We start from the raw sequence: 19,162 nt of genomic DNA on the forward strand, positions 1-19,162 counted from the left end.
TCCTTCCTTCCTTCCTTCCTTCCTTCCTTCCTTCCTTCCTTCCTTCCCTCCTTCTTTCCTTCCTCTCTCTTTCTACCTTCCTTCCTTCTTCCCTCCCTTCCCTTCCTTCCCATCCTTTCTTAAATTCTTTCCCTCCCTCTATCCCTCCCTCCCTTCCTTTCTTTTTTCTTCCTTCCTTCCTTAATTGTGGTAAAAAAAACACACAACATAAAATTACTATTTTGATCATTTTTAAGTGTACAGATCAGTACCATTAGCTATATTACTGTTGTTGTGTAACAGATCTCTAGAACTTTTTTACTTTGCAAAGCTGAAACTCTGTATCTGTTGAACAACTTCCCATTTCCCCCTCCCTTTAACCCCTGGAAACCATAATTCTAACTTTGTTTCTATGAATTTGGCTATTTAAATAGAACTTTGTTTTTGTTGTTTTGTTTTGTTTTCTGTTTTTTTAAATATACTACTGAATTGTCAGCTTCAAAACTATTTAACACTTTCTTGGCAACTTTTTTGGAATGTGATTATACTGTTAATTATTTGATGTTTTTCCCCTCCATGGTAGTTAAATATATTGTGCAATATTTATGGCATAGCATTGCATACACATACCATCATGTTATGGCAATTTGATCTTTATTAAACATGTATAGCCTCCTTTTGTTTATTTTTTTTATACAAGAGTTATTTATTTTATAACTGTAAGTTTGTACCTTTTGACCTTCACCCCTACCCCTCACCTCTGGCAAACACCAATCTATTCTCTGTATCTATGTATTTAGGGCTCTTTCTTTCTTTCTTTCTTTCTTTCTTTCTTTCTTTCTTTCTCCTTTCTTTCTTTCTTTCTTTCTTTCTTTCTTTCTTTCTTTTTCTTTCTTTCTCCTTTCTTCTTTCTTTCTTTCTTTCTTTCTTTCTTTCTTTCTTTCTTTCTTTCTTTTCTTCTTTCTATTTCACGTATAAGTGAGACCATAAGTACTGGTCTTTCTCTGTCTCACTTATTTCACTTAGTGTAATGCCCTCAAATCTCATCCATATTGTTGTAAATGATAGGATTTCCTTCCTTTTTATAGCCCAACAATATTCCCTTGTATATATATGCTACATTTTATTTATACATTCATCCATCAATGGACACTTAAGTTGTTTCCGTGTCTTGGGTATTGAAAAAATGCTGCAGTGAATATAGAAGTACATATATCTTTTCCAGTTAGTTTTTTCATTTCCATCAGATAAATACCCAGAAGTGGCATTGCTGGATCATGTAGTAGTTTTGTTTTGTTTTTTGAGGACTCTCTATAATGTATTCCATAGTGACTGCACCAACTTACGTTCTAAGCAACAATCCACAACGGTTCCCTTTTCTCCACATCATCACCACACTCATCTTTTGTCTTTATGATACTAGCCATTATGATAGGCACAAAGTAATCTCATTGTGATTTAAACATTTTTTATTGAGGTGTGTTTGACACACAACATTACATAACAATATTATGTTAATTTCTAGTGTACAACTCAGTGATTTGACAACTCTGTATGTTACGCTATGCTCACTACAAGTGTAGCTACCACCTATCACGATACAATGCTGTTATAATACTATGGACTATTTCCCTGTGGTGTGCCTTTCATTCCCATGATTTATCCATTCTATAACTGGAGACTTGTACTTCCCTCTCCCCTTCACCCGTTTTGCCCATTATGCCTCCCCCCCCCAACAATCATCAGTTCATTTTCTGTAGGGGTTTATTTCTGCTTCTTTTTTGTTTGTTTGTTTGTTGTTTGGTTTTGTTTTTTGGATTCCAAATATAAGTGAAATCACAGTATTTGTCTTTCTCTACCTTATTTCCTTAAGCATAATACCCTCTAGATCCATCCATGTTGTTGCAAATGACAAGATCTCATTCTTTTTTGTGGATGAGTAATATTCCATTATATATGTATATACATATATGTTATATACACATTATATATGCATCATATCATACATACATATATACCATAATATATAGTACATCTTCTTTTTTTGAGTTTCTTTAATATGAAATTTATTGTCAAATTGGTTTCCATATAATACCCAGTGCTCATCCCAACAGGTGCCCTCCTCAATGCCCATCACCCACTTTCCCCTCCCTCCCATCCCCCCATCAACCCTCATTTTATTCTCAGTTTTTAAGAGTCTCTTATGGTTTGGCTCCCTCCCTCTCTAACTTTATTTTTTCCCCTTTCCCTCCCTCATGGTCTTCTGTTAAGTTTCTCAGGATCCACATAAGAGTGAAAACATATGGTATCTGTCTTTCTCTGTGTGACTTATTTCACTTAGCATAACACTCTCCAGTTCCATCCACGTTGCTACAAAAGGCCATATTTCATTTTTTCTCATTGCCACGTAGTATTCCATAGTGTATATAAACCACAATTTCTTTATCCATTCATCAGTGGATGGACATTTAGGCTCTCCATAATTTGGCTATTGTTGAAAGTGCTGCTATAAACATTGGGGTACGTGTGCCCCTATGCATCAACACTCTTGTATCCCTTGGGTAAATTCCTAGCAGTGCTATTGCTGAGTCATAGGGTAGTTCTATTTTTAATTTTTTGAGGAAACTCCACACTGTTTTCCAGAGTGGCTGCACCAGTTTGGCTTCCCACCAACAGTGCAAGAGGGTTCCCATTTCTCCACATCCTCTCCACATCTATAGTTTCCTGATTTGTTCATTTTAGCCACTCTGACTGGCAAGAGGTGGTATCTCAGTGTGGTTTTGACTTGTATTTCCCTGATGAGGAGTGACATTGAACATCTTTTCATGTGCCTGTTGGCCATCTGAAAGTCTTCTTTAGAGCAGTGTCTATTCATTTCTTCTGCCCATTTCTTCACTGGATTATTTGTTTTTTGGGTGTGGAGTTTGGTGAGTTCTTTATAGATTTTGGATACTAGCCCTTTGTCCGATATGTCATTTGCAAATATCTTTTCCCATTCTGTTGGTTGCCTTTTAGTTTTGTTGATTGTTTCCTTTGCAGTGCAGAAGCTTTTTATCTTCATGAGGTCCCAATACTTCATTTTTGCTTTTGTTTCCCTTGCCTTTGGAGATGTGTCAAGTAAGAAATTACTGCAGCTGAGGTCAGAGAGATTTTTTCCTGCTTTCTCTTCTAGGGTTTTGATGGTTTCCTGCCTCACATTCAGGTCCTTCATCCATTTTGAGTTTATTTTTGTGAATGGTGTAAGAAAGTGGTCTAGTTTCATTCTTCTGCATGTTGCTGTCCAGTTCTCCCAGCACCATTTGTTAAAGAGACTGTCTTTTTCCCACTGGATATTCTTTCCTGCTTTGTCAAAGATTAGTTGGCGATACTTTTGTGGGTCCAATTCTGGAGTCTCTATTCTATTCCATTGGTCTATGTGTCTGTTCTTGTGCCAATACCATGCTGTCTTGATGATTACAGCTTTGTTCATCCATTTATCTATTAATGCATACTTGTATTGATTCCATATGTTGCCTAATGTAAATAACTGTAGTAAACAGGGATGCATGTCTTTTCAAGTTATTGTTTTCATTTTCTTTGGATAAATACCAGTAGTGGAATTACCGAATCTTACTGTATTTTTATTTTTAATTTCTTGAGGAGCTTCCATGCTGTTTTCCACATTGGCTGTACCAATTTATATTCCCACCAACAGTGCACAAGAGCTGTCTTTCTCCATATCTTTGCCAACACTTGTTATTTCTTGTGTTTTGGATTCTAGCCTTTCTGACAGGTATAAGATGATATCTCATTGTGGTTTTGATTTGCATTTCCATGATGATTAGTGATGTTAAGTACCTTTTAATGTGTCTGTTGGCTATCTGTAGGTCTTCTTTGGGGAAAAAAAATGTCTGTTTAGGTCCTCTGCCTAGTTTTTAATTGGATTATTTGTTTTCTCATGTTGTGTTGCATAAGTATTTATATATTTTGGATATTAGCCCCTTATCCAATGTCATTTGTGAGTATCTTCTCCCATGCAGTAGGTTACCCTTTCATGTTGTTGATGGTTTCCCTCACTGTGCAAAACCTTTTTATTTTGCCGTCATACCAGTAGTTTATTTTTGCTTTTGTTTCCCTTGCCTGAGGAGACATATGTAGAAAAGTGTTGCTAGGGTCCATGTCAAAGAGATTACTGCCTAATTTTCTTTTAGGAGTTTTATGCTTTCATGTCTCACATTTAGGTCTTTAATTCACTTTGAGTTTATTTTTGTGTATGATGTGAGAAAATGGTCCAGTTTCATTCTTTAGCATGTAGCTGTCTAATTTCCCAACATCATTTATTGAAGAGATTGTCTTTTCCACATTGTATGTTTTTGCCTCCCTTGTCATAGATTAATTGACCATATAAGCATGGGTTTATTTCTGGGCACTCTATTTTGTTCTATGTTGTATTATTTTTGAGCCAGTACCATACTGTTTTGATTACTACAGCTTTGTAGTATATCTTGAAATCTGGGATTATGATATCTCCAGCTCTGTTCTTCTTCCTCAAGATTGCTTTGGCTATTTGGGAGTCTATAGTTCATACAAATTTTAATGTTATTTGTTCTAGTTCTGTAAAAATTCTGTTGGTATTTTGATAAGGATTGCACTCAATTTGTGGATTGCTTTGGGTAGTATGGACATTTTAATGATATTAATTCTTCTAATACATAATCATGTATATCTGTCCATTTTTTGGTGCCATCTTCAGTTTTTTCATCAAGATTTTATAGTTGTCAAAGGTCTTTCACCTCCTTGGTTAGGTTTATTCCTAGATTTGGGGAGGCTGTTAGGTGCAATTTTAAATGGGATTGTTTTCTTAATTTCTCTTTCTGCTACTTTGTTATTAGTATATCACTGTGGTTTTGATTTGCATTTTCCCAATTATTAGTGATGAGCATATTTTCCTATAACTGTTGACCATCTGTAGATCTTCTTGGAAAATTATCTACTCAGATCTTCTTCCCATTTTTAAATTAGATTGTTTGGTTGTTTGCTATTGAGTTTTACATTTTCTTTATAAACTTTGGATATTGATCCTTTAGTGGACATATGATTTGCAAATATTTTCTTTCATTAGGTAAGTTGACTTTTCATTTTGTTGATGGTTTCCTTTGCTATACAAAATCTTTTTAGTTTTATGTAGTCCCACTTGTTTATTTTTGCTCTAGTTGCTTTTGCTTTTGTTGACAAATCCAGAAAGCATCACCAAGATCCATGTCTAAGAGTTTACTGCCTAAGTTTCCTGCTAGGAGTTTTAGGATTTCAGGTCTTACATTCAGATCTTTAATTTATTTTGAGGTGATGTTTGTGTGTGGTGTAAGATGGTGGTCAAGTTTCATTCTTTTGCATGTAGCTTTCCAGTTTTCCCAGCACTATTTGTTGAAGAGACTGTTCTTTCCCCATGGTATATTCTTGCTTCTTTTGTTGTAAGTTAATTGGCCATATGTGCCTGGATTTATTCCTGAGCTCTCTATTGTATCCATGAATCTGTGTCTGTTTTTATGCCAATATTGCACTATTTTAATTATTATAGGCTTTGTAAACATAGCTTGAAATCACAAAGCATGATACTTTCAACTTTGTTCTTCTTTCTCAAGATTGCTTTGGCTATTATGCATCTCTTGTGCTTCCAAACAAATTTGAAGATTCTTTGTTCTATTTATGTGAAAAATGCTATTGGAATTTTGATAGGTATTGCATTGAATCTGTAGATTGCCTTCAGTTGTATGGACATTTTAACAGTATTAAATCTTCCAACCTATGAGCATGGAATATCTTTTTCTTTTTTTCTTTACAAATTTTTATTTATATTCTAGTTAGTTAACATACAGTGCAATATTGGTTTCAGGAATAGAATTCAGTAATTCATCACTTACATTCAACACCCAGTGCTCATCACAACAAGTGTCCTCCTTAACACCCTTCACCCATCTAGCTTATCCCCTACCCACCTCCCTCCATCAACCCTCAGTTTGTTCTGTATCTTTAAGAGTCTCTTATGGTTTGTTTCTCTCTCTTTTCTTTTTTCCCTCTCCCATATATTCATATTTTATGTTTCTTAAATTCCACAAATGAGTGAAATCATATGGTATTTGTCTTTCTGTTTGACTTATTTCACTTAGCAAAATACACTCAAGCTCCATCACATCATTGCAAATGACAAGATTTCATACTTCTTGATGGCTGAGTAATATCCCATTGTATATATACACCACATCTTCTTTATCCATTCATCAGTTGATGGACATTGGCGCTCTCTCCATAGTCTGGAAGAAGAAGAAAATCTTGTCATTTGCAACGACTTTGATGTTGTCCGTATTTTCAAATAACCAGTTTTGGGTTTTGTGGATATTCTCATTCTTCTATTCCCTATTTTATTTATTTCCACTCTAATATTCACTATTCTTTTTTCCCTCCTGCTTTTGGTCTAGTTTGTGATTCTTCTGGTTTCTTAAAATGGAAGTTTAAATTATTTGAGATCTTTCTTCCTTTTGAATGTAGGCATTTGCCATTCTAAATTCCCTTCTGAGAATTGCTTTCACTGCATCCCATATGTTTTGGTATGATATGTTTTTTCTTTCATCGATCCCATAGTATTTCCAATTTACCCTGTGATTTCTTCTTTTACTCATTAGTTATTGAGGAGTGTATTGTTTAATTTCTACATGTTTCTGAATTTTGCAAATTTCCTTCTGTTATTGATTTCAAATTTTATTCCATTGTGACAAGAGAACATACTTCGTTTGACTTAAATGTTTCTGAATTTATTGATACTTGTTTTGTGGCCTAACATTGTTAAACTTGGAGAATATCCCACATGTACTTGTATTATTGGGTAGAGTGTTCTATAGATTTCTAGTAATTCTAGTTGATTTATAGTATTGTACAAGTCTTATGTTTCCTTGCTGATCTTCTGCCTAGTTGTTCTGTCCACTATTGAAAGTGAGGTGTTGAAGTCTCCAGTTACAATTGCTGAACTATCTGTCTCTCCCTTTAGTTCCATCAGGTTTTTCTGCATGCATTTTGGGGCTTTGTTGTTAGGCATATATGCATACATGTATATATATATATATATATATATATATTTCTTTGTTTCTAATGTTTGTTTATTTTTGAGAGACAGAGCTTGAGTGGGGGAGGGGCAGAGAGAGAGAGACAGACACAGAATCTGAAGCAGGCTCCAGGCTCTGAGCTGTCAGCACAGAGTCTGACGTGGGGCTCGAGCCCACAAACCATGAGATCATGACCTGAGCCAAAGTTGGACGCTTAACTGACTGAGCCCCCCAGGCAACCCTAGTTCTTGAGTTCTTTCTCCGGTCTTTCCTGAGCGTGTGCACACCTGTGAGCAGGTGAGGAGCTTCTAGATTCCCTGGGATATGTCAGAACTTTTCAAAGCCCTACTTCCCCAAAACATCTCATTCCTCAGCCTTTTCTCCCAAGTTTTTTTTAGTAAGTTTACTGTTGTGCCAACTTTTATCCATTACCTCAGGTATCAATAACTAAAAATTTTCCTATAAATATTTTCAACAAATATCCCCCCTGCCCTCTCATGTCAGCTTTAGTGCTCACACAATTTGATTTAGGTGAGAAAAGACAAGCCTTTTGAGTGGGTTTTTCAGAGAGCCCACACAGATTAACAAATGATAATTATTTGAAAATTAGGTCTTTTTGCAATCCTCTGGTACCACTACTAGTATTCTTACTGGGAGTGCTAGCAGTTATTTTCAAGTTTACCACAGAGCTGAGAAGCAGGGTATGGGACTAAGGCAACCTAAAATGCCCTGAAAATCACCATTCTTATCAATAGTTAGTGTTAAAATATATATGTAAGTACAGCTCAATTGCCATAGGCTTTTGGTTAATTTCCAGATTCTGAAAAGTTTGATTCTGACAGTTCTTTTCAGATTTTTAGTTGTTTTTATGGAAGAGCTGACTTTTAGAGTTCCTTATTCCACCACTTTCACTGTCATAATCATCTACTGATAGTTTTAATATCTATACCAATTTCAGTAAAATGTATTGAAGTTTATGGAAAACATATTCATTTGAAAGTATACTTGGATTATTTATGCTTCTGTTAGGTGAATACTGATAGACATTAAGAAGATTTAAGGAATATTTTGGTACCTAATAGATTAACAATTTTTAATGAAGTCTAACAGTGTTGTACCTTCATACCCCTACTTTTAAATTTATGTTCACGTAATTTCTTTCAATTACTATATGAGATTATTTGGCTCAATGCCCATTGCTAAAGCACACAAGAAGACAAACATTGCTTTTTCTCATTTATGATTTTATTCATGCATTTATTTACCAGTTATTTATTAAGCACTTAGTCCATCAGGCATAGCTAAAGGTGCAGAATATTGGAAGGTAGCATAGGCTGAATGATGACATGATTTTAGTTTATCAACAGATGACTTAAGAAGCAATTGGACTTAATAGTATTGCCAGGAAAAGGTGCATTGCCTTACCTTATGACCTATAAAGATTCCTTGGCAGATCTTACTCTTTTAACTATCAAATATAGAGAACCTTGCTGTCAGTACCAAAAGCTACTCTGTCTAGTGAAAGGACAGATATCATATTAGCTGGGATGTACAGTCATTCCCAGGCTGTGCCAATAGTGGACCCACTTACCCACATTGTTTGTAACTTAAACCTCTATGCTCATTCTGGATTCCTCTCCCTACTTCCATCTTTAAATCCCAACTGGGGATAAGAACCCTGAATTTCATCCCTAGACTTTCTTTTCAGACATTAACCTTTACTCCATTTTCCAGAATGACTCATCACTCAGAATCTGGTCTTTGAATCTTTGGGATTCATGGGAGCTGTTCTAAAATCAAAGATGTAGTAATTGAAAGCAGTGGGTTCTAGAGTAAGACAACCCAGTGCCAGTATTAACTCCACTATGTACTGCTGTGTAACTTTGGACAGCTACTTAACTTACCCTTATAGGAGGTTGAGAAAACTGTAAAATGAATATAACAAAGTACCTACACTAGAGATGTGAGAATTAAATAGAAAAATGAATACAAATCACTGAACACAGTGCCTGGCACATAATAAGTATTCCATTTATATTGGTTATTTTTATTATTCTTGTTATCATTGCTTCATTGTGGCTCTTGGCCTTGCCCTTCTGGCTTTTTTTTTTATTACCTTCAAGAAATTGGTGTAAATTGTAATAAAATCAAGGCAGTATAGAAGTGATGTCACCAAGATGTTGACATAGGTGGTTCCTGACTTCACTTCCCCTTGAAAGAACAACTACTAACATCTATTTTTAAAAAAGACAACACTGAGAGAATCCTAGAACATGGGGGTGAGGCTGAAGCACTCCCCTGCACCTCAGACCAAGACAAACTTCATTAGAAGGGAAGAGAAGTGGTTACACATTAACCACATTGCCCCCTCCCTAAGACAGCACAACCCCAAGTGGAGAGGTCTCCCTGAGCCTCAGGTTCCTCCAGTGGATGAAGAGAACCCAAGGGGAGACAACCAATCTCCCCCAGCCTTGTGGGTCACTTTATAGGAGCTCTCCTCTAGTCTTGAATCACAAGTATTGCAAGGGATTCTTTGGGGCCCAGGCACTGGGAATCTTACTGTAATGATGAAGGAGTAAGGGAATTACAACAACCAGCACATAGAACTTGGGAGACTGAGTTCATACCTGCAGTGCCCAAGTTGTAATCCTAACCAGCAGTTTTGCTCATCTGCAGAACTAAGTTGGGGGTACACTCTGACCAGGGAACCTGGCAGGGTCCAGATTTGCCTGATTTGGATCCTCAAATGAGGAGTTTTGCCAGGCCTAGAGATTGGTTTGCTTTTACCCAGGCAGGGTGCTGAGTCACAGCCTCACTTTCTGTGGGGAGTGCCTTCATCCCCATCTGATCAAAAAGGCTGTTGACAACTCCTGAAAGCTGTGTAGCCCAGTGGCACTCGAGCCAAGAAGTAGACAGGCAGAGCTGATCACCTGCAGAGCAATGCCAGTACCAGGCATGGAGGCTTCCTGTGTTGTGCACAGGCAGGCATATTAATTGAAAGGAAAGGCTAAGGGTAGTACCTGGCCTCTCTCAACTAGTCTGTTTGGGAAATTGAGAGGAGCCTGGATCATCCACTCCCATTCCCACCTGTCTCAGCAAGGGGGCTGAGATATAACCCCACCCCTTGTGTAGAAAGTTCTCCAGCCCCACCTGACCAGAGGGCCAGCAACAACTTGAAGCTGTGCAGCCTAGCACCATTTGAGCAGAGAGAAGAGAAGACAGAGACAATAGTTTGCAGGGTAAATCCAGTAGCCCTGTTTGGCCGGGGAGCTTGGGGAGCTTAGGTTGACTTAAGACAACAAAGAAATGTACTAATTTTAGAGCTACTCCCCCTACTGTGCCTGTTCAGGAAATCTAATTCATAGACCTGCTCATCACTAAATATAGCATTCAGCCTGTCCTACCAAGGAAGCTAACCAGAGCACACAGAAGTTGCTTAGTACATTCAATAGCCCTCTGTACAGTGGCACTTGAAAAGGGAACATACCCTGAAACTTCTATCATCTGTGGAGCAAAACCAGTGGCCTTACATAACCAGGGAATTCAGTGCACACTCAGGCTTGATTTGGGCCCCCAAAAGAGCTGTATAAGCCCTGAGCCCTGGTCTGCTGCTCTGCCAGGTCAGGGAAGCAAATTCATAAACCCATCTACCACTGAATACAATGCCCAGTCCTGACCATTTAGTAAGCCTGACCAGAAAATTCAGACAACTGCAGAGCCTATTCTACAGCCCTTGATTGGGTAGGAAACCAAGCCAATGGTCCCATTCAGCTGTTCTTAGCCAGTGGCACAGACCCTCTTGCTTGTCCTCAGAGCCCAGACAGTGGCTTTACCCCCAAATAGGCCATAATAGGAGGCCCCACTTGCTCAAAAACATCATCATCAGATACACCCAAACTTAGTTGACTGGTGAAAAACTGTTTTTGCCAAAGCAAACCTGTAAAGTCTGGAATAGGAATCCCACTATTCAAAGGCACAGGTACCAAAGAAAGGAATCAAGGATCATGAAAAATCAGGTAAATATAACACCATCAAAGGAAACTAATAAAGTTCTAATAACTGATCCTAAAGAAATGGAGATCTATGAATGGTCAAAGAATTTGGAATAATCTCTTTAAGGAAGTTTAGTGAACTAAAAGAAAACCTAAACAAACAAAATTAGGAAAACAACACATGAACAAAATGAGAAATTTGACAAGGAAATAGCAACCATCAAAAAATCCAAACAGAAAGCTTAGAGTTGAAAATACAGTAACTGAACTGAAGAATTCAATAGAGAGTTCAAAAGTAGACTCAACCATGTAGGAGAAAGAATCAGCAACCTGGAGGATAGGACGTTGGAAATTATCCAGTCAGAGGAGCAAAAAGAAAAAAGAATGAATAAGTGAAGAAAGACTGCATTCACTTTCTCAGGGAAGACTTCCATACTCCTGAGTCCAAAATTAGCTTCTTTGTTATAAATTCTCATGGAGCAATGCTTTTTTTCCCCAAAATATTTTATCTCATTGGTAATTATATACTAATTTTTATCAACATTTGATTCATTTCTGTTTCCTGCATTATATCTCAAGTTACATGAGGTCAGTGACAATGATTTCCTTATAGATACTGGCACAGTACCTAGGACAAGAATGAATGATGGAATGAAGCATTCACTTTCGTTTAAATGATTAATATGAACTCTATACTCAAGTCAGTCTATTTTACTCACCATAGTCTCCCTTATTTTGCTTGTCATTCTGTATATATCTTTTAACCTTACTAAGTCTAACTCTTTATAAGGTAAGATTTTTAAGTGGTACAAATTACATGTATTCAGGTAGTTACAGATATATAAATAGGTATTTATATTCATTTTCTCATAGTATAATATAAATAAGTATCCAATACAAATAGGCATTGAATGAATGAATGGAAAGAAAAGTCATTGATCATAATGATTGTAGTGCCCAGGAACAAATGAAGTTGCATGAAGAACTGGGAGGACCAAGTAGACTTTCCATGGGAGAAGGGAGGATATGCCCCTGACCTGAAAGATAACTGACATAGCCTCATATACTCTTCTTTTTAGTGGAAGGTTTTAGAATTCAGGAAACAAATTAGTACTGATAGAGATTAATTTCAGTTTATCTTGTGAGCTTGAATCATCACTTTGCCTTGTAAATATTTACAATTCTTCTATTAGCTATGCATTCCCCTGACATTTACACTTTATTCATAAGCAGCCTCTGTTTTGACCTATAATTGCTAATAAAGATGGATAAGAGCACCACAGATTGAGGTTGCCATAGATCACTATGGAAATGACACACTTTCCTGCTTCTTGTGAACATAACATTTGCCTCATGTTGGTCTACTCTGAGAACTCACCTCTTCAGAGATGGAGGATGATTTCCAGAATGTTCCATGTGAAATTGAATGCAATAGAAAAATCAAGTCCCTGCTGCCCTGTGAACCAGGATATTTGGTACCTCATCAACGAGGATAAATTCAGCATTTTCATGAAGCACAGAAACCCAGGTGCTAATGTATAAAACTAGCTCACTCTGATTTTGTGGTATTCTGAGGGGCTAAGGAAGGGCTAGATCTTTGTCTGATTTCTCATCTAGTAGGCCAGCACTTTGCTAGGCTCTTGTCCCCAAAACACTAGAAGAACCAGGTGGCTTCCTTTTTGGGCATATTAATCTATTCTTAAAATAATTTTGAGAAATTGTCCTTTCAACATTTTTAACTTGTTACTTAATCTTGTAACTTAATCTTGTTACAAAAATGGACACATCAGTGTAAATAAAAACTAACATTTAAGCTGCATATGAGATTTTGAATACTCAAGACTCACATTCTCTATATTACATAACTGGCTCTATTTTCTCAGAGTTTTCCCTTTTTTATCCCCGAACTACATTTTACCTGAAGGTCTTATACCCATAAAAAAAATGCTCCGTGTCCCAATCTGAAACTATGGTCTTTCTTTGGTGAGCTGTCCCTCTCTTTACTGGGTCAGTGAATGACTCTCCATTCATCTAGGTGAGAAAACCCTTGAGAAATGGTCCTGAAGAAGCTGAGAATATAATTAAAGAGACACAGACATATACCACAGGCAAAATCATTTTGTTGACCAAAGCATTTTTGAATTTGGTAAATATTAGCTAGAACTAATAAAAGTGCAGTGGAAGACAAGACACAATGCCTGACCTCAGGGAATTCATGGAATGTGAGAGGGAGAAAAGAAGAGTGAATTTCACAACCTGTGAGGGTTTTATGCTCTGATTGAACAACATAGGACCTACAAAGGGCCTCAGGAAAGGCCCTCAGGCCTCTCTCCCAAATTTACCTAAATGGCTCCTTGTAATCATTTTGGGTATGATGTTTAGGTTTCTTTCTCTTTCTCTCTCTCTCTCTCTCTCTCTCAATTAGATTCTAATTTTTTGCTTATGTGTTCCTTAAAGTAATTTTGAGAAATTGTCCCTTCAACATTTTTAACTTGGTATCTAAATTTTTTGTAAGATAAAACAGATGCAAAGGTGTAATTTTCAGCATATTACAGACATTAACATGTTAAAATAGTTGTTAACACTCTTTTAAATGTATTCACTAGAATTTAAATGTCACAGAATCTAAACACACGGTCACCCATATGCACATACACACATGCACACACTCTCACACATGCACTTGGAAGCGTGCACACGCGTACACACACACACACACACACACACACACACACACACACACATATTCCTTGGAGAGTCTCCTTGTATTCATACCCCAGCTAACTTTGAAGAATGCCATTCTATAGGCCTTTTTCTCTGATGCCTTATGTATTTTTTTGTGACACCCAGTAACTGTGTCCTAAAACTTGGCTAAACACTTTACATGTATCACCTCATTCAAACCTAACAACCCTCTCAGGTCAGTACTGTTATCTGCATTTTACTTATGAATAAAATGAGGTTAAGAGAAAGGGTTTGAATCCAGGTCTTTCTGACTTCATACCCTACATTCTTAACTGCTACTTTATACTTAAAATGCACTGCAACAGAGGGATTTTAGTGTTAAAATCAATACTACCTGCTTCGCTTTTCTCCATAGTACTTGCCAATATCTACTAGGCTGTATAGTTTATTTAGCTATTTTTAAGCCTCCCTACTCCCCCAGCCCAGAATATAGGCTTCAAGAATGTAGGGATTTCATCTTTTTTCACTGCACTTTTCTCAGTGCCTAAAACAGTGCTCAATAAATATTTGTTGAATAATGAACTAGACTTGTTGTTATGAAGTCATTAAGAATCTAAGAGAGTCTAGACATACTACATGCTACATGCTCTGATCAGCCGTCCTGGCTTCATTATAATTGGGTAACAGTATGTGTAGATCAACAATCTACTGGATTTGGAGTGAAGGATTTTTATGTGTCAGTCAGTACCAAAAAAAGAAGGATCTAATTACATACCTGAAGTGCTTGCTGAGCAGCAGTAGAATGGTGAACTATATTTACCTCATTCAAGTTACCAAAGAGAACACAATCAGGTAGCTTTGTTTTAGGGCTATGATAGGGATGCATCTTGAGCCACCACAGTCTACTATTCAGGGCTGGGAGTCTGGGTACATAAGGGCATCCTTGGAAATCTGGTGGCTAGAACCTCAATGAAATCTCCCAGAGCTGAAGAGCCTTATTATAGTGTTTTGAAGTATATTACTTTGTATAGTTTTCTTAGTGGTTGAATATATATATATATATATACAACTCATCACATTCTACTGATAGCAATGTTTTCCAATTTGAGTGAAGAGCAGAAACTTTTCATTTAGGTTTCCATATCCTCCCCACTTTTAAATATCATTGTCTTGAGTATCAGATAGTGTTATAATTTTTGTGCCAATTGTCATATATAATTTAGAAAATTTCTGGAGATAGTATATTGTATTTACCTATATTTCTGCCTTTCCATTGCTCTTTCTTACTTCCTAAGGATGCAAGATTTCTTCCTTTATTATTTCTTTTGAAATATGTCCTTTAGCCATTCTTGAAGAGTAAATCTGGCTAAGTGACAAATTCTTTTAGTTTTCCTTCATGTGAGAATGTCTTTATTTCCCCTTAATTCCTGAGGTATAGTTTCATCAAATACAGAATTTGCAGTTTACAGTAATTTTCTTTCAGCACTTGAAAAACAGTGTATCACTTCTTCTGGCCTCTGTTATTTCAGATGAGAAATCTGTTGTCTTTTGAATTGGCATCCCCCTATAGGTAACATGTTGTTTCTTTCTGGCTGCTTTCAAGATATTTTCTTTGTCTTTAGTTTTCAGAAGTGTAATTACGATGTGTCTGGACATGGATTTCTTTGAATTCATCCTATTTCTAATTCACTTAGCTGCTTGATCTGTGGATTTATATGTTTTGTTGTATTTGGGAAATTTTCAGTCATTATTTCTTTGAATATTCTTTCAGTCCCATTATCTTTCTCTTCTTCTAGGACACCAATGTTACAAATGTTGGATCTTTTGTTATGGTCTCACAGGTTCCTGAGGCCCTGCTTGTTTGTTTTTGGTTTATTTTCTCTCTGTTGTTCAGATTGGGTAAATTCTATGGATCTGTCCTCAACTTCACTGATTCTACCCTCTGTAAGCTGCACTCTGCTATTGAACTCATCAGTTGTTTTTATTATTTCTATTATTTTTCAGTGCTATAATTTTCATTGGTCCTTTTTTATAATTCCTACCTCTTTTCTGAAATTTTCCCTTTTCACTTGTTTCAAGAGCATTTGTAATTGCTTGTTGATTTTTTCTTATGATGGCTACTTGTCAGATAATTCTAATCTCTGGTTCATCTCAGTGTGGGAATCAGAGGATTATCTTTTCTCATTCATGTTGAGATTTTCTTGTTTGTTTTATTTTTTTGTATGATAAATGATTTTAATTGTATCTGGACATTTTGGCTATTAAATGAGGAGACTCTGGGTCCTACTTAAATTTTTTATTTTAACAGACTGTTACTCTGTTTAGATTTAACATATTGGTTATAGCCTACTTTTTATGGGCTGTGGTTCCAATGATAGTCTAATTTTCAGAGACTTGATAGTACTATGTTGGTCTTCTTGGTTTCTCTCCTGCCTCTGGGACCCCCACTGGTACTTGGTACTAGTTGAGAAAGTGAAGGAGTTTTCCGAGATGAGTGGCCTGGTGCCTTTAGGTGGGGGAAGGGAATCTCCAGCCTGCAGAGACAAGAAGCACTTTTGGGACTGGGTGCTTGTTGTGGCAGGAACCTGCTTGCTAATGTCCCCTGTCAAGTGGAGTCTCTGGGTTGGGAGAGGGGAGTCTCTGCCTGGTGGGAAAGTTCTTTGGTGGGTTATTGTTAGGGAAACATTTAGTTGGTTCCCCTTGCTATTTCCTCTAGGCTAGAATTATTGGCAGGACTCTTACTCAGTTTGGAGGAAGCATAAAGCTATTTGGCCACCTTCTCTTGCTAGATTTGGTGTCAGGAAAGGCTGGGTCTGGGTTACTTTCTCTTGAATGCCATGCCACTGTGTTGTTCCCTTGGTCCTCCGGTCCCTAACTAATTCATCTTCCTCCTTCTACCTTTTAGTTGTCTCTTATGTTATTTCCAAAGCTTTTAGTCATGCTTGGCAAGAAGAAGCAGAGACAAACAAGTCTACATCATTTTGCTCAGATCAGAAGGTCTCTATGTAAGCTTATATAGGCCTAAAATCTCTCTAGACAGGTACACAAAAATTGCTTTCCCTGGGGAGGGAATCTGGGGAATATGAGGCAGGAGAGAAACTCTTTTTTGTATATGTGCTTGCATATTTTCATTTTAATCAGATGAATATATTATCTACTCAAAAATAAAATGTAAAAGAAGAAGGAAATCTTCTAATTCAGATTTGCTTTCAGGGGCACAACCAAGAATTGCAACAGTGGTCAAGCAGTGTATGGATTCAATAATTTGTAATTTTATTAACTTTCACTGACTTTTTAAAAAATTTTTTTAATGTTTATTTATTTTTGAGACAGAGAGAGACAGAGCATGAACGGGGGAGGGGCATAGAGAGAGGGAGACACAGAATTGGAAGCAGGCTCCAGGCTCTGAGCCATCAGCCCAGAGCCCGATGCGGGGCTCAAACTCACGGACCATGAGATTGTGACCTGAGCTGAAGTCGGACCCTTAACCGACTGAGCCACCCAGGTGCCCCAACTTTCACTGACTTTTAATTTCACTGTATTGTGACTGCTTTGATCCCGATTTCTAAATGTAAGAATAATGTTCTCAGTGGATTTTCAGCCTACTCATACATTTTGAATAACTTGCAGAATACAAATGTGTAATTTAGATAGAAGTAGATGCTTTTGGCAGCATACTATCACCTTAATCAGCTGAAAAAAATGATATTTGTATGACATTAAAACAAAATTAATAGCAAGATGCTGATTACATGAAAAGACTTTAGGTTGTAATTATTAAACTTGCAAACAACTCAGCATAATTAGTGCCTTAATTAGGATATGACCTGAAATTTTAGCTTACAAAATTAATTGAGGCAATTAAAAGTCACATTTGTAAAGTAAAGTGGGTTTTAAAGTTTACAAGGTAGTTAGATATCACTTTTTTTCTCATTTTGGGAAGCATCTTTAGAGGTAGTAAGCTTGCCGTGCAATTGCTTTGATTCCAAGCCCCCACCTCCAGAATAGTGTCTCAGCCTGAAGCCTTAAGGGTCAAATTTAGTAACTCTCAGCTATGGGTTTCCACCCACAGGAGGCTGAGCAGCTCCTAGGCACACTCCTAAATAACTCTGGGGAGCAGTGAAACAGTGAAGACTTACTGTCCCCAGCACCTTAAGTGAAATGTAAACTAGAAGATTGATATTGACTTTGATTATGTAACTTGACCATTTTCATGTAACTATTTGGATACAAATGGCAATTTCACCTCTGTCATTTATTCTCCAGCACATGCTTCTTGAAGGCATTTCAGGTACCACAGTTTAGCACATGGTGAAGGTTCCAATCCAAAGCCAAAGAATTTCCCATCAGTAGGTAAAAACAGTGAAATCAATAAATATTGGTGGGCTAGTGATTTGTGAAAAAATAAATCTAGACTCCTACCTTCACTACTTACATCAAAATAAACTCCAAATGGATCAAAGATTTAATATAAAAATAAGTTATAAATGTACTGGAATAAGACATGGGTTAGTATTTTTATTGTAATTGAGAGTGGCTTTTTAAACATGACAAATAAAACAAAATCCATAAAGGAAATTTGCCTACTTAAAAATTCTAAACTGCAATATGTCAAATAAAGTACAATAAGTTTTAAAAACCTAATTCAAAGTCAAATCAAGAGAAACTTTCTTTTATATTTTCATTTATTTTTTTCTCTCTAAAGGCAGATCTTTATTCCTCAATAAGAAAATAATGAAATACTTGGAAATAGGCATCATGATTTGTGTACAGGGATATTAAGTATGGGGAAAATTAAAAGAACTTAAACTTCAAAAAATATCTCATAAAATAATTACAGAATAGCCATAGGCTGTGGTCATTTAAAAAAATCAATATTTAATAATACCAAGATATTTTCATGATAGAACCTTGGAAAAGATAGAGGGTATCAATGAATCCAATCTGATTTTTTCTAGACAAAAAAAAAAATGAGAAAAAAACAAAATATCAATAATTACTGCTAGAGATAGAATTATGGATAAATGTTATTGTCTTCATTTTGAATAATTTCCAAATTTTGTGCTGTAAGTAAACTATTTTGTAATCAACACTTTTTTTATTCATTCCTTGGAGCTTTAAAGAAAAACATATTTGAGTTTTTCCCAAAAATAGCTAACTTGGAACAAGATCAGGTATGAAAAATCAAAATTGAAGACTTGAAAAGTATACTGTATAATACAGGAATAGTGACAAGCCTCCCTCCCTGCTCCCCCCACTCCAGCTTTTTTAAAATCCCTCTACCAGATTCCATGATGGTCTATCATTTGGGTTAAGTTAAAACTCCTGGTCATTCTCCGTGACCTCTCTCTCTCTCTGACACTGCAGGCCTAGAACACAGGCTTCTGTTTCCTAAGGCCCCAAATCATGAGAGCATTGTTTTTAAAAGTC

General features: G+C 36.6%; 1 protein-coding gene across 4 annotated transcripts in view; it reads right to left on the reverse strand.

The window, feature by feature from the left end:
* Nucleotides 1–19,162, reverse strand: part of DNAJC5B (DnaJ heat shock protein family (Hsp40) member C5 beta) — a 106,113-nt gene that overhangs the window by 52,795 nt on the left and 34,156 nt on the right. The window lies entirely within an intron of this gene.

Source organism: Herpailurus yagouaroundi, unplaced genomic scaffold (genome assembly GCF_014898765.1).
Source record: "Herpailurus yagouaroundi ecotype Mexico unplaced genomic scaffold, PumYag 165, whole genome shotgun sequence".
Taxonomy (NCBI): domain Eukaryota; kingdom Metazoa; phylum Chordata; class Mammalia; order Carnivora; family Felidae; genus Herpailurus; species Herpailurus yagouaroundi.